This window comes from Suricata suricatta, chromosome 3, assembly GCF_006229205.1.
Source record: "Suricata suricatta isolate VVHF042 chromosome 3, meerkat_22Aug2017_6uvM2_HiC, whole genome shotgun sequence".
Classification (NCBI taxonomy): Eukaryota; Metazoa; Chordata; class Mammalia; order Carnivora; family Herpestidae; genus Suricata; species Suricata suricatta.
In genome coordinates this window covers 68,423,742-68,440,874 of record NC_043702.1, presented here as the reverse complement: position 1 = coordinate 68,440,874, position 17,133 = coordinate 68,423,742, and the positions used below count along the sequence as shown (strand labels likewise).

The window sequence follows — 17,133 nt, the reverse complement described above, 5'->3', positions numbered from 1 at the left end:
CCTGTGGTGTGGTGGGACTTGGGAGGATAACAATTATCTTTTTAATGACAGTCATCTTCTGATCTGCCGCCATCGCTGGAGCTGAATACAAATAAAACTTCTGCTTTACAACAGGTACCTATTACCTTCAAAACTAATATGTTAGTTAATTAATCATATTAATTTTCACTGTCTAACTCCTTCCCTTTCTGCCTTCTGTCTGCTAGAATACATTGGAAGATGGACATTTTGTTCCTTTTGTTTACTGACGAATTCTAAGGGTGTAGAATGGTGACTGGCATATTGTGTATGCCCAGGAAATGTTTAACTGAATTAATTACTTCTTTGATTTCTTTTGTTATCTTTTTTCCAAAGGTGCTTTGCAGAGACTAGCCAACTTGTGGCTATTGGCAGGAGCAGAGCAAAGAAGAAATTTTGTATTGTCTTGTGTTCTTGATACACACGGAGAAAGCAAAACAAAAAACTCAAAGATGTCTTCCATTCACTTTCGGTTCACACTACAGTAGCTGCCCTTGCCTAGGTGTGCTACCCAACACAAGCCTACATTCTGGCCCCAACATCAGGCTAGCTGAGGGGTCCTGAACAAAACCCATCACTTCTTAGTCTCTTTGGATTATTTATTTGTAAACTGAGGGGATGGACTAGAAAAGCAAACATTTAGTATGCTAAATAATTTTCTATGAATTTTACTCTTTAGCAATATAAAGCCAGTAAGTAGTGTTGTCTTATTTACCTATTTATTATTATTATTATTTTAATGTTTATTTATTTTTAGGAGAGAGACACACAGAGTGTGAGTAGGGGAGGGTCAGAGAGAGAGAGAGGGAGACACAGAATCCGAAGCAGTCTCCAGGCTCTAAGCTGTCAGCACAGAGCCTGATGCAGGGCTTGAATCCACAATCTGTGAGATCATGACCTCAGCTGAAGTCGGCCACTTAACCAACTGAGCCACCCAGGTACCCCTGTTATCCTATTTTAAAGATGAAAAATTGAGGCTAAGAGAAATGACATAAATTACCCAATGTCACACAGTTTGTAAATGAGAAATGAAGATTTCAACCCTTAAGGGTCAGTCTATGCTTCTCCCTCTCTTTTAAATTTTTTTAGAAGTATGATACTTAGAAAAGTACACAAAAGTATGTGTAGCACAATAAATCATCACAAAATGGTTCCATGTGTGAAATTATAACTCTTGTCAAGAAATAGAAAAATCACAGAAGCATCCCTGTCAATGCTATCCCTTCCCTCTACCCCAAGGATAAACCACATCCTAAATTCTAAAATCACAGTTTAGCTTTGCTTTTTTTTTTTTTTTTTGAAATTCATGGAATTAATTTCCTAGTTATACTCTTTTGTGTCTGGCTTTTTTGCCCAACATGATGTTTATAAAATTTACTAGTTTTATTGCATGTAAGTACCGTTTGTCATGTGGTATGTTGCTGTGTGAGTATACTACAATATGTTTATTCATTGTACTATCGATGAACATTTGGGTTGTTTGTAGTCTGGGGCCATTATGGCTGATACTACTCTGAACATTTTGCACATAATTTTGGTGTACATGTGCATACAATTCATTTGAATACATACCTAGGAGTGAAATTTCTAGGTCCAAAGGTGTCCTCATCTTTCCTACCAGCAGTATGAAAGCTCCAGTAAGGGGCACCTGGGTGGCTCAGTTGGTTAGGCAGCCAACTTCAGCTCAGGTCATGATCTCATGGTCTGTGATTTTGAGCCCCATGCCAGGCTCTGTGCTGATAGCCTAGAGCCTGGAGCCTGCTTCTGATTCTGTGTCTCCCTCTCTCTGCCCCTTCCTTGCTTGCTCTCTGTCTCTGTCTCTGTCTCTGTCTCTCTCTCAAAGCTAACAAACATTAAAAAAAAGTTCTAGTCGCTTCATATCTTTATTACATTGGTATTATCAGCCTTTTTCTAGTTTCATCTTCTACAGTAGAGTTGTATTTAAATAAATCTGAATTTGCATAATTTGGATGACTAATGAGATTAAGTAGTTTTTCTTATATTTATTGGACATTGGATATCTTCTTTTTGAAATATGTCAAGTCTCTTCCCCATTTTTCTATTGAGTTTTCTGTGTTTTTCTCATTGACTTGTAGAGTTCTTTGTAAACTTTGGATAGATTTGATTTTATATATTTTCCCACTGTAATAACATTACTCTATCACTTGGTGACATCAATACTGGAACTAATTTTAGTACTCTAGTGTTGGGTAGATACAAGTTGACTCATTATTTACCACTTAATTGTTTTTTATGTCATTATTAGGCAATATTTAACTTCCCAGAGTAATTCTGGGTTGATTTCCTCAGTGCACTTTTTTTTGGTAAAGTTCTCTTCCCACATATATGGACTTTATAGAGACTAAAAACCACTTCTTGAGATTCAAATTTTGGTGAGGAGAATGAAGAAAAAAGTGTGTGGATTCAGCGACCTTGATATAAAAGTCCTTAGCTACAAACACCAAGCTTTCCCTGAGCCTTCTTCCACCTGAGCCTCATCTTGATTCTGACCCTCACTTTATCCACACTTCTCTTCACCTATAATAGGAGGTGGGACCCTTCACCTGAGGGTAATTGAAGTTAAGGATTATAGTATCAGGGATGAAGGGAGTGTCAGGGATAAGTATGAGAATTACAAAGTATATTACATGAAAATTTTAATTAGAAAATTTATGTTTACTTTTTATTTTGAGAGAGAGAGAGAGAGAGAGAGGGAGAGAGAGACAGAATGAGAGAGAGGGAGAGCAGGGGAGGGGCAGAGAGAGAGGGAGAGATAATCCCAACCAGGCTCTGCACTGTCAGCACAGAGCCTGACATGGGGCTAGAACCCACAAGCCATGAGATCATGACCTGGGCGGAAAGCAAGAGTCAGACACTTAACTGACTGAGCCACCCAGGTGCCCCTGTATTTGAAAAATTTTAAATCTGAAAGAGTAATTATTTTTAGATGTAATGTCAAATGTTTTGGTTTTAAGTTTCAAAATGGTGGTAGCATGAAGCAGCACAGACACTACGTGGAGTTGAAAGTTAGTGCGGGGTAATGCTGTGCTGCTACATCTTCAGCCTCTGTGAACTCCCTCCTTTACTGAAATCCACCTTTACTGAATGGAGACTACTGCACCAACAGGGCATAGTTTGAAATTCCAACCTATTCATATATTAGCTGTTTCTTATTTCATTGTGGTAGGAGTTGGTATTTGATGTATTTAATGTGCCTAAATCTAATGTCTATAATCTACTGTCTCCAATGTGGAAGCTGATCAAGAAACCAAAATCATAGGTTTTAAAGCCCATATTACCTTAGGTTGTCTGGCTCAGGGGTTTTAGACCAGGATTCGATTCGATTCGATTCTATTCTATTCTATTCTATTCTATTCTATTCTATTCTATTCTATCTCATCCCATCCCATCCCATTCCATTTAAGAGAGTGTGAGCGCAGGTGAGCATGGGAGCAGCATCAGCAGAGAGAGGGAGAGAGAGAGAGAGAGAGAGAGAGAGAGAGAGAGAGAGAGAGAGAGAGAGAGAGAGAACTTCAAGTAGGTTTCATGATCAGCATGGAGCCCGACATAAAGCTTAATCCCAAGACCCTGGGATCATGACCTGAGCGGAAATCAAGTCAGACGCTCAACCGGCTGAGCCACCCACGCGCTCTGTTCTTTAATAGGCTTCTGTTGATTTGTTCCTGCCATTGTATGCATATTCCTGCTTCTGCATGTGTGTACATGTTTTTTTCTGGGGAGCGGGTCCATAGCTTTCATAATATATTTACAGGGATCCAGGGTTCACTAACAGTGTCCTTAAACTAGTCTAGTTCAACACCTTCCTTTGGTGAGAAGACAGACTTACTTAGGTGTCACATCTAATGACTAGAGTCAGGCATCACTATTGCTGACCTGGCTAGGCACTTCAGCCAGACAAGATTACAAGGTTAGAGGTAGGAGATTGTGTAGGGAGATATCTCACAGTCCCTATTAATGGGATTAGACACTTTTTTCTATCAAAATTCACTTTCAATTATGAGAGGATTCAGTGGAAATAGGGGATGTAATATACAAAACATTGCTTTCTTGCCAAGCCAGCCATTTATTTTGTAACTTGGGGGAAGCCTGTAATTAGAGTTAGCAGTAGTTCTGATTAATAAGTTCTATCTGCTCTCATACTGTGCTAGGGTTCCTTCGAGTGCTGGGACATGTTTTATTAACACGGAAGGGCTGTTGCTGCTCACCTCTTGTCACTTGAATCAGTTGCCTGCTGGCCTGGCACTCCATTTTGTGTGGCAGAACCTTACTGAGTCTGCATGATAATGGGCCTTTTAAATCTTAAACAATAAACATTCATTTTACCACTCCACCCAGCACAGAAATGCTCTCTAACCTCAAATCAGCCACAAATAAGACTTGGAAATCAATTCATTGTGCATCGGCTTCCTGCCTGGCTCCTGCTTTGCAGCAAATAATTTTAGTAAAATATCTGCAGAGCAAGTCTGTTTTGAATATGCACAAGTTGAGGTATTGTTTGTAATGGGGTCTTCAACTCTTTTGCAATATTTCTGTTTTTATCCATTGAACAAATATTATTGAGCAAAACTGATTTTTTATGCATTGGTAACTATGATTAGAAAGCTCTGAGATGGGTTTCAGGGGAAGAAAAAACCCTCTAGTGATTCCTCCCAAATTTGGGAGAATTTTCAGCACCCCAAAGCCCCCTGGTTGTTTAAAAAAGTGTGTTTCATAGAAAAACAATTTATTATATTTGTGCTGGTCAGATTCATTAGAATATTCTCATGCATAAGGTGTCAGTTGTTGGAGAAACCAGTATGAGTGTATTTGGCCCTGAAAAGGAATATCTTGTCAGGTTGAGACAGGAGATCAAATGGTTATGTCTCAAATTCCCTTCTGCTGGGGCTTGAAGTTTGAGCCAGACTTTCTTGCTCATGTCTCCTAGGCCAGAGTTCCATTATTTCCACACGCTCTGGTGCTCTTGGGGGCTTCCAATTTCTTAAAATTCATGAGAACTCAAATCCAGGAGGGGCGAGTCCCAAATGTTTTCAGTTAGAGGACCACTCAGGGAGGCCAAGAGCCCTGTCCCAAATATTGCTATTGTAATCACTCTCCTCCTCCTCCTCTGCCTCAACAGCGCTGCAATTAGTGGCAAAACTGATGCTGCTTTTGGGAATTTCAAGGAGCTGATGTGTGTTTTTCATTAGCATAAGAAAATTAGTAACTTATGCCAGAAACTGAAACATTGGCTCAGTTAAACTATAATGTAAACCTTAATATGCAGGAGATCAACCCAAAACAACATGGGGGTCCTCTTGGCCCACAGTAAGATGGATGTTTTAGAGCAGGGATGTGTGGCTCAGCCACAGAAGATCACCTAACCTTTTAATGATATTCATCCATTCTCTCTCTCTCTCTCCACATTTGCTTTCAAGTAGGGCTTTTTCCTCATTTTAATCATACATTCTAATTAAAAATGGGGAGCTCTCCAAGTTTATTGTATGCTTTTTATTTTATGTTTTAAGAGCTCATCTTGAAAAAAGGAGAAACAGAGAGGGCATGTGCCAGGGCTATTGTAGGGTACCAATTCTATTTTAAAATCACAGCAGTGTATTTGAGATAGAGGCATGATATGATGATCTCCCTTATTGTGGTTATGATTAAACATAATGAGTAGGATCAGTCTGCAAGCTTATTATTATTCTGTGTTATAAAGTTGCCCAAGAGTAAAATGCAAATACAAACAAGGAGTTTTAGTGAGCCAAAGTAATAAAAGATACAGGCAACAGGAAGCTGGGTGGCTGTGCTTTGGTTCCTTCCCAATGGGTGGCTTGAACTGGGCTTTTTCAGAGCAAGTCTGAGTTGGGGTGAGTCAGTTTCCAAACATAAAATTTAAAGTACTGAAGATTAGCTCTAAACAATATTATTTACTTAAAAAGATATTTATTTCATTTTCTTTCATGTGAAGAGTTCCATTGTACTACTCTGAAGGATACAAAAGGCAATAAAGCCCATTTCCTTACAGTATTTTTTCTTTTGTGAGTGAGTATAAATGTTTTGGCCACTTTAATTGACCATAATTGATAATGCTGGGTTAAGAAAAGGCCTTTTGGAAGCATTAGAACTAGAATTCTTTTCTTTTGTTACAATCATCATAAACTGAAGTGTTTTTTTTATTGTTGTAGTGAGAACAGTTAAGATTTACCTTCTTAGCAAATTTCAAGTATCCAATACAGTGTTCTTAACTAAAGTCATCATTCTGTATATTAGATCCCCAGAAGGTACTGAACTTGTATAAGTGTAGCTTTGTTCCCTTTGACCGACATCTTTGCACTTCCCCTCCACCCCTCCACCAACCATCCTATCTCTGTCGACCACCATTCTACTTTTTGCTTCCAGGAAACTAAAGACTTTGTACAATTCAAATAATATTCTAATGGTCATCTCTTTGTAGAACAGCAAAAGCCCCTTAGCTTTCTTTTCCGTGACTATGCATAATTCTGTCTCCATACAAATATTCTAGAAGTGCCAAGGATGGACCCGAGTAAATGGAGCACTCAGCTTAATTCAACATGTGATGAGTTTTTCTTTTTAATCTTTTGCCCAAGAACAGGTAAGATTTTAGACTTGGGCAAAATGGAAGGAGGAGGTGATGTGAGTCTGTTCACCCTGAGTTGTATTACCAACTCAAGGAACTAGGTTTCTGGTGAAAGTTCTGTGATGGATAAGGAGAAGCATTCATCTGCTGACGTGGGAATGTCTTTTATGTGACTCAGGGCCATTCTGGGTATATAGGTTTGTGCGGACCTTGGTGCAAGCATTGAACATCTGCAAGAGTGGGGGAGACACCTGATGACTTTTTCTGTGCTAGACCAAGAATGTCTACATATTAGACATTTGGGTTCTGGTGCGAAATTCTCAGGGAAAACAGAACATAAGTTGTCTTGTTTAATTATGTTGTTTAAACTTTTGGAAAAGAAATAGCTTTCTAGTATTGTTCATAATTTTTTTAAACCTGGGGTGCACATCCTGGAGCTTTTGAATTTTAACTATATCCTCTCTTTTGTCTAACCTTTCCCTGTACAGAAACATTTGATTCTGTAAAGATGCATTTATCTTTGTGATTGCAGAGTCTCTGTCGAGGATGACCAAGAGCTCTTACCAAAAATAGATCCCAAAATGTGAAAGTAATAAATGAAGTCACCGTTTCAAGAGGTGCAACTCATCTCACTACACACTGGAGGAACAAACGTATTGTTAAGCAGGATTTTCTTCTTGTTTTGAAGCTAAGAATATAATTATCACTTGATAATTTATGGGGTGCCAACTCTTTAATGGCATCTAGTAAGCACTAAATTGCTTTAAGGGACAAAGACATTGTGTCACCTGCAATTCATTAAAAGGTCACAGGACGTTGTCAAAAACAGCATGTTTGAGTTCCCTGCAGTGATTTGATAACATTGTCTTCTGTCTATAGAGTCCAGAGTCTGAGGTTTTTCTGGAATCTCCACTTCCTGGGAGCATGATGCCGAAGACCTACAGTGAATTGGGATGTTTGAATGGAACCAAAGAGTGACTTCTGTTTCAGAGAGATGCCCTTTAAAGCTCCAGAGGACCCAATCCAACTGGCTTTCAATATGTGTTAATCTGACCTCACTGCTCTGACAATTTCAATGAACAATTTCCTGTTTTATGGATCTTGATTTGTATAAAAATTATTTTGTGCTATGATATTTCAACCTTATGAATATACCGGAGACTTCAGAATAAAGGAATATTTTACCTGTTGGAAGAAACCATACTTCTGGGGCACTTAAAGTATGTCTAATACCCATGAAATGAGGAGAAAAAAATCTTGGGAATACTAAAAATGTCAAGTATCAGTCCTAAAAAGTTCCCCTAAATTTAGACTGGGATATATTTTCATAGGGCTTAGGTAGAGATGTAAAGGTGTTGTCAGAGAAAATTTGACAAATGCATAAGCATGGCAGCGGTTACTCTTTTAGCTTCTTTCACCTTCTTTTTTGAGTCAGATTTCCCTGATGGCCTGTCTATCCTCCAACGACCTCTCAGTTGTTCCCTCAAAATGCACCACTGAACGTTGTCAGATACACACATACACAGATAACATATGGGAAGAGTCACACATTTCCTAAAATGTTGACAGGTGTCTGCAATACTCATCATTGGAGATACTTACTGCTAAAGTTAAAGTACAATATTGAGATTGATAAAGATCAAAAGAGATGGGGGAAAAGAGACTTAGCTAGTTCATGTAACAGCTGCAACCATTCCCAAATGTTTTTCTGCATAATCATGCAAGAAATTCATCATGCATTTCCTATTAAATATTCATGCAACTTGCTTCATAAGAGGGCTGTGGTATTTATTAATTCCCTGGTGTTGGTACATTTTGGTACATCTACTGCCAGCAATAAATGTGTCATGCCTAGCAAATTCAGTTCTTGGCAGAAAATATTAGGATATAATGCTTACTTACAGGATATTGCAAACTTTAATTATGTCTAGATGATTTTCAAGACCACCTTGAAATAAGCAATTCCCTAGCTTTTAGATGAAAGCAAGGGTCAATGGGGTGGGAAATGGATGGGGAGACAGCATTTTACTTTAAGTGCCCCATCTTGGTAAGAGGTGATCCATTTTTATATAAACTAGTAATTACTGTAAAAAGAGTTGGGTCTAATGAATATCAGCAAGTGAAGTCATCTGTTGTTCTCCATAATTGAAAATTCTTCATCCTAAGATTTTATTAACTGAAAGGATGCAATAGAAAAGCTAATTGTCCAAAGTTGTCCTCCAAATTTGTCAGCATATAACATTATGAATCTCTATGCTTTATCAATAAAGATTGATAAAAATCAAAATGAGTCTTATAGCCTGCCCTTCAGAATTCTTTAACATGGGCAGACACACGGTAAGTTGGCATTTTTTTCAGTAACACACTTAAACAATGTCTATTTTGTGAATCACACAAAAGTTGAAACTGCAGGGAAGAAATGGAAGTAGAAAACACAGACCGTTGTTCTTAGAGTGTTTAGAGTCTAAATAGGGGAGAAAAATATTCATCCAATGAATAGCTAGATAAACCAACAAATATTTGATCATGTAGAACTAATTGACCGAACTCATAATTTGTATGTTATATACCTTTCTAAAACACTTAAATACTTTTCTCCTGACAACTACATAGAGGCGGAAGAGCAGATAATGTCCTTATTTATTTAGTGGAGAAAGTTGAAGGGCTAACTTGTGCTTATTCAGCCAGCTATTGAAGAGTTGTGGTTACAACCACTTATTCTGACTCTTGGATACAGTGAGGTGAAACACCACTAAGACAACCCCCGGGGGGTGTATCCCGGTAGCTCTGTTTTGTTTCATAGCAAAGGCTCCTCAGAACTGTTTTAAAAACAATATGGATCTTTGCTTCTGGTTATAATAAAGTAGTTTGCAACTGGCCACTATCTAGCCAGAAACAACGAGAAATATCAGATAAAACAAAACAAAACAACTAGTTTCAAGGGAAAGGAGAGCTGCTGAAACAACCCAAGACTGGGGAAGGAAGGGGTATTCAAAAAAGGGAAAATCAGAGATTTCAATCGAGTCTATATCCATTTCTTACCTGGAAGCATTTGTTGATTATGGGAATGGAGAAAGAGGATGAGAATCTGGAATTTGCCTCTCATATGGAGTGATGGATGGAAAAACCATCAGGAATCATTTTTAGCAGGGAAGTGGAGTGGCTAAGAAAAGAAGAAGGTGGAGAACTGAGACTGATGTAAGCTGGATATCTCCTTGATACATTTGCTAAAAATATAAAGCTGTGGCTCAGAAGGCCACGAAACTAATCAGAAAGACTCCAAAAAGCGGTGGAAAGTTCTTAGCAGTCTTGCCATGCTCAGACATCAGGATTAGAGTTCAAGATTCATCCAGAAAAGGACTATGTCTTAGGAACTGAAATAAACCAGAGGTGGACTGAACCATCGCAAAACTGCCACCAGCCTGAGTCAGTTCACACCTTCACTGAATTAAGTAGATGAGTTCTCACCCTATCTGCCTAGTGGAGTAAAGTTAAAACTCTCTGGATGTAATTGACATTATATGGAGCCTCTACTACCATTTCTGTATCTATATCTATCTATCTATCTATCTATCTATCTACCTATCAATCATCTATCTATCATCTATCATAATCATCTATCTCTCTGTTCAATGTCTATCTATCTAGCTATCTAGCTAGCTATCATCTATTTATCTATCTTTCTATTCATTCTGTCATTCTATTAAAAAACTATGGATGTGCTAGAGATGGAAACATATGACCACAGATAAGAGGAAAAAAAGATAAGATAAACAGACCTACAGGAAATACAGATATTGATGTCAGCATACAAGGATCTTAACTATGGTTAAGATGCTAAAGAAAATAGAGAAAAGGTAGAGAAAATAGAAAACAAGATGAAAACTTTTACCAAAGAGTGTGAACTATTTAAAAAAATAAAAATAAATGGAAATTCCAAAATTGAAAAACAATGAGCTCCATAGATGGGTTTTCACAACAGAAAAATATCGAAACTGCAGTACAGAGAAAAATAAAAATGAAAAATATAAAAAGAGCATGAGGAACACAGGGAAGACAGTAAAAAATTCTATCATATATGTCAACTGAATACATAAAGAAAGGTGAGAGCACAAGCAATATTTGAAGATAAACTGGCCAAAAATTTTCCTAAACTGATAAATCTACAGATTAAAGAAATGCCTAAAACCCAAACAGGGTAAATAAAAGAAGAACAAACCAATATACATCACAGTAAAAACTGCTGAAAACCAAAGATGATAATATAAACTTTAAAATACCAAAAATAGATTCATCATCTTTAAATAAATAACAAAAAGAATTATACCTGGGTTTTCACAGAAATGATGGAGGCTGGAAGAAAACAGAATGATACCTTTGAAGTCACTAAAAAAAATGTATCTGTCAACCTAGGATTCTATGCTCAGCAAAAATCTTCTTCAAAAATAAGCTAAAATAAATGTATTTTTCAGGAAACACAAATGAAGATAATTTTTTGGTAGCAGATCTCCACCTAAAAAAAGAAACCATGGGGAGATTTTATGTGAAATTTTTAACTAAACTTTAGAAGAAAAATCACTCTAGACAGAAAAACAGAAATATAAGGAACAAAGAACAACAGAAAAGGTAAAATATAAGTAAATCTTGACTGGAAAACCATTAATACTAATATCTTCTGGATTTATAATATATAGAAAAAGTAAAATGAAAGCAATAATAATGCAAAAGGTGAAAGAACTATATAGAGTTAATGTGTTTTAAGGTGTAGCATTTTCAAGGAAGTCAGAAGAGAAAAAATTTGATCTCATAAGTCAGTGATGCATGCTGTAATCTTTAGGATAAGCATTGAAAGACTATTAAAAGAAAGTATAAATATAAGATTCCATAAAGAAAGATGAAATAACAACAAATAGATTTGTTTAATTAAAAAGGAGACAATAAAGCAGAGAAAAAGGAAGGTAAAACAGGTTGGATAAATAGAAAACAAATAAAAATGTAACTATAAAACCCAATTTATTATAATTACACTAAATAAAAATGGGCTAAATACTATCACAAAAACACTTGAGAGAATTTCAGACATGATATAAAAGCAAAACTCACAACATTCTAAGTAAAAAGACATACCTTAACTGTAAGGACACAGAAAGTTATAATAAAAAAAATGGAAAGAGATACGCCATATGTAACACAAACCAAAAGAAAGATACAAATTTCAGACAAACTACACTTTAAGGTAATAAGTGTTAAAACATTGAAAGAGATACTTTATAATGAAAATAGTTCAAGTGCATGAGGAGAATGTCATAACTCTAAATTTGTACTCACACAATACAAAACAAAAATTGATATAAGTAAATGAAGAAACAGATAAATATACAATCATAGTAGTAAACTTTTACTCACCTTCTTAATAGATGATTGGATAGGTGAAATAATCAGTAAGGTTATAGAAGTTCTGAATAATAAAATTAATGAACTTGAGCTAATTCATATTTATAGAACAATGTTCCAAACAATGTCAGAATACTCATTTTTTTCAAGTGCAAATGGAATACTTGCCAAGTTTTTTGTGCTGCAACATTAAGCAAGGTTTAAAAAAATTTAAAAATTCAGTCATTTAGAATTTGTTCTCTGATGATGGTAGAATTAACGTAGAAATCAATTAACTAGAAAATTCCCACTTAAAATTAAATATTACATTTCTAAGTTAAGTCACATATAGAATTAGAAGATAATAAGGAAGATCAAAGCAATTTATCAAAATTTGTGTGATATACTTAAAGTAATTGAAGATCTATATTAGAAAAAATGGCAGAAAAAGAATGATCTAAGCTCTTGTTTCAAGAAACTAAAAAAAGAACAGCATATGCAAATAAAATAGAAGAAAATTAGCAAGACTGTTCTTGAAAAAGAGGAGATACAAATTGCAAATATTCGGAATGAAAAGCAGGCATCACTACAGATCATTGAGACACTAACGTAATAAAAGTAGGATAGTTTTACATAAAACTGGCATATGACTTTATGTCAATAAATTTGATGATTTAGAGGAAATTGACTAATTCTCAAAAAATTTAACAATTAAATCTGTTATTAAGGATGTTTTAATTTCATTAAAGAACTCAAAGCTGTTATTAAAAGCCTTTCCACAAAGAAAACTAAGCATATGTCCATCCACTGATGAATTATTGTAAACAATAAAAAAAAAAATACCAGGGCACCTTGGTGGCTCAGTTGATTAAGCATCCAGTTCTTGATTTCAGCTCAGATAATCATCTCATGGTTTGTGGGATGGAGACCTGTGTCCTGCTCTGCTCTGACAGCACCGAGCCTGCTTGGGATTCTCTCTCTTTCTTTCTCTCTGCCCCTACCCCACTCTTGCTATCTCTCTCAAAATAATTAAATAAATATTTAAAAAATAATGAATACTACCAGCCTTATATATATTCTTCTAGAATATAGGAAAAAAAGGGAGAATTTCCCAACTCGTTTCATGAAGCCAGTATAAACTTGTTACTAAGACCTGAAAAGGAGTTTACATGAATAGAAAACTACAAGCCAAACAGTTCCATGAATTTAAAAGCAAAAATTCTAAACAAAATAGTAAATCAAATTTAGTAATATCCAAATGTATAGTTCAACAAAACCAAGTAGGATTAATTCCAAGAATATGAGAATTCCTTAAGAAAAATTCAGGCAGGGGTGATTGGGTGACTCAGTAGGTTTAAGTGTCCAACCCTCAATTTAGGCTCAGATCATAATCTTACAGTTTGTGAAATTGAGCCTCGCAGTGAGCTATGTACTTGACAATGTGGAGCCTACTTGGAATCCTCTCTCTCCCTCTCTCTGTCCCTACCCTACTCTCTCTCTCTGTCTCTCAAAATACATAAATAAACATTAAAAAAAAAAGGGGGCACCTGGTGGCTCAGTCTGTTGAGCATCTGACTTTGGCTCAGGTCATGATCTCACCGCTTATGGGTTCGAGCCCCCTGTCGGGCTCTGTGCTGACAGGTCAGAGCCTGGAGCTGCTTCCAATTCTGTCTCCTTCTCTCTCTGCCCCTCCCCCATTCATACTCTGTCTCTCTCTCTCAAAAATGAATACATGTTAAAAAACATGTTTTTAAAGGAAAAGAAAGAAAAACAAAAGGAAGACAGCCTGATAGAAAATGGGCAAAAGACTTATACAGGCACCTCATAAAGGGGAATTGCCTGAATTGCCACAAATATAAAGAAAGGTGCTCAACTATATTGAACTGCAGGGAAATGCAAATTAAAACCATAATGATATATACTATACATTCAAATGCAGTTTTGAAGTAATTGGTGGTAACAGTGTAAGTTTGTGTAACTATTATGGCATGCCATTTGGCAGTATCTACTGAAGCTGATTCAGCAGTTCCGCTTGTGATGCACCATCTAGTTATACATGAAGTGTGCATGTATGTTCACCAAAAAGATATATACAATACTGTTCATCGTACACAATTCATAATAGCTCCAAATCAGAAATAAACCAGATGTTCATCACGAGTAGACTGAATAAATACATTGTGGTACATTTATAAAAATGGCATGACACATAGCAATGCAAATAAACAATTGCTGCACAAACAACATGAATGAATCTCAAAAACATAATGTCGAGCTAAAAAGACAGAGAAGAGTACATAATATGAGAATTCATTTATATAAATTTCAAATACAAGCAAAACTAATAGATGGCATTAGACGTTAGGAGAGTCATTTCCTTTCAGTTAGTTACTAAAGTGGACACCAGGATGGTTCTAGAATGGTGGTTATGTTCTATTTCTTGATCTGGTGCTGATTATGGGATGTGTTCTCTCTGCACTCTTAAGACTGGTGCCCTTTTTTGTATTTGTTGTACCTGGACACAAAATTTACTTTGAAAGATATCATGAAGCTCTTAGATAAATTGTTGAGAGTTTTTGGACCAAAGAGCATTTCTCTCAGTTGACTCAGGAGACTTTTTTTTTCCCCAATAAGGAGAACAAGAGAAGATGGGTCACAAAAGCTTTCCTTCTTTTACCCACAGATCCTACGCATGCAGAGGTGTAAGAGGGTAAGGTCAGTGTGAGGCAGATGTGAAAGGGAATTTCAGGTAAATGAAAGATTGGTGTTATTGGGAAGAAAAGGTTTGAGACAGAGGCCTTTTGGGTGAAGTGGGGAATCTATCTGAAGAAATTTATCTGTTCACTATTGGAGTTTTGTGACAGTCAGATAAAGACGCCCTTGAGATACAGGGAATGGGAAAGTTTCCTCAAAGCAATAATAAAGTTGGATGAAATACCAACTAGGGTAGATGGAAGATGGTCAGGTGATCGTAAGTCAGATTTTAGCATAGAGTATCTGTTCATTTCCTATCTACCTTGTGCTAAGAAGACTGAGTCCTTCCTAAGAGATGAAAAACTAGTTTATGTGTTCTATTTTTTTTTGGCTTTCCAAGTACTGTTGTGTTTTAGGCATAGCATGAAGTGCTAATCAGACTACAAAAGAAAGCTCAAATTCTGCTTTGAAAAATAATAAGCTTTTGTAACTTTTAAACATCAGTCAGGTTTTTACCATTAGCTTATTTTTTTCCTCTTAATTAGAGTACTGATTGTGTGTGTATGTGTGCCTGCTAACAGAAGGGGATATTAATTTTCTACTCGTTTCTTTGATCATGAAAAAAAAAAAGTTCTCGGTGTACTATACTTGAGTCTCCTTGATTTCTTGGTCAATTTAAATCTTGTTTCTACTTGTGTTAAGTCTCCTGAAAGTCATTATTAGGTTCTTACAGAAACAAAGAATGACATGAAAAACTTGTTTTATTATAGGGCACAAATATAAGCTTATCTGGGTATAATACTAATGTATATATGTTGTTAATACAGACTTAAATGACTTGAATGTCTATATTAGAAGAACCAATTTTAAAATGTAACCAAAGATGAAAGGCAAACCCACTCAAGATAGTTTATGATTTCAGCTCTCAGAAAATTGTAAATGCTCAGCTGCATTGGATGTAAAGAAAATCCCTTCCATAATATTCTCTGAGAGAATAGTACATTGTAACAATGCATATACCAATTTACCACTCAGAAGTCTTAGTAGGTAAAATAGTAAGTTAGAGCGCAACAATATACAACCTAAAAACCTTCCAGAAAGGTCCACTGCAATAACGGTACATTATTTTCAAGAGCTATTAAATGCTCTCCTCATGTCAGTTTATTAATCTTTACAATCTTCTGAAAGGAAATAGGTAAGAAAGGAAACCTCTATGGATATTCGTGAAAATTTTGTGACAAGAGCACCAGCAGGCGGCTGAGCCCAGTCTTCCAGGCCCTGAGCACAGCGCACGCGGGATACTGAGTGGTGAGCAGCTAACTGACCTCCAAGCAGACCATCTAGAAGTGTGGTCTGTGCTTGCACGGGCATCACCGGGGAACTGGAAACAAAACCCCACTGCCAATGGCAAGGTCCTGGCACCCATCTGAGTACGTTTTGGACTTTGATCCAGAACCTCTGGGTGTGAGGCCTGGGGATCTGCATTTTTACCTTATTTTTTTACCAAGCGTCCTCCAGTGACACTGATGCTCACCATGTGTGTGAAACGTACTCCCTTAGAGGTCATCTAGCCCACTTCCTCATTCTCAGATGAGAAAGTTGAGGCTCAGAGAGGAGAAATGACCTTTGGAGGTCACCAGCCATTTAATAGGAGAGCTTGAGCACTTCCAGGTATGGTACTCCTGCCAGGCCACCTCCCCCTACCACACCTTGTAGCTTTTGAGAGAGTTCATTTCCTCCAGTGAGGGTCATCAACACCCTAATGCTTAGTGCTATATATTCAGAAATATAACCCCAGATAATTCTGAATTTCTCCAACCTCACATTTTATTGGATGTGAAAAAATACTGTTAAAGTCCAAAGAACATGGAATAATTAAAACCAACTCTTTCCTTTCAGCTCTTCAGAAAGTGATACTGCTGGGAAACCAAGAAATTCTCCTATTGCACTCATGGAAATGCGATCATTTCCATCAGTGAAAAAAGAGAATTCCTAAGGTTCCAGTTTGCTATACGATAGACATTAACCAGTGTTGTATGTAACTAAGCAATCTTATCCTAACATTCCTTTATTAAGTTGCCTATAAATACTTGCTCTTCTAATTCTCATCGGAACCAGGTTTAGTATCTCACTGGTTCCTTCATCAGTTAGTGAGTTAAATACAATCTTTGACATATTCATTATGTAGTTGAATGAGTGCCGTCTAAACTTTTAAAAATTATCCTTTAACATGATAAATAAATCGTTGTAGATGGCATCAGGGAGGGAGTGGCAACTCTCTGAAGTCTTCCGTGACTCCGCTGCAGCACTGGCACCTTCTCTTCTCAGGGACCATGACGTGCCGCACGCGCAGAACACGCCTCTCAGGCATTTATCGCATTGCTGCCAGCACCTGCTTGGGGCGAGGGACCCTCAGTGGGCTTTGCATTTCAGTGTTTGTTATTTGCACA

At 36.8% G+C, this 17,133-nt stretch overlaps 1 long non-coding RNA gene across 2 annotated transcripts in view; it reads left to right on the top strand.

Annotated features, from left to right (window-relative positions):
• LOC115287779 overlaps positions 1-8,903 on the top strand; it is a 30,611-nt gene extending 21,708 nt beyond the window's left edge. For both annotated transcript variants that reach the window (XR_003906652.1, XR_003906653.1), the window contains exons 3-4: positions 52-114; positions 7,149-8,903. This is a non-coding gene — a long non-coding RNA (uncharacterized LOC115287779). The remainder of the gene's footprint in view (positions 1-51; positions 115-7,148) is intronic.
• The last annotated feature ends 8,230 nt before the right edge of the window (positions 8,904-17,133 follow it).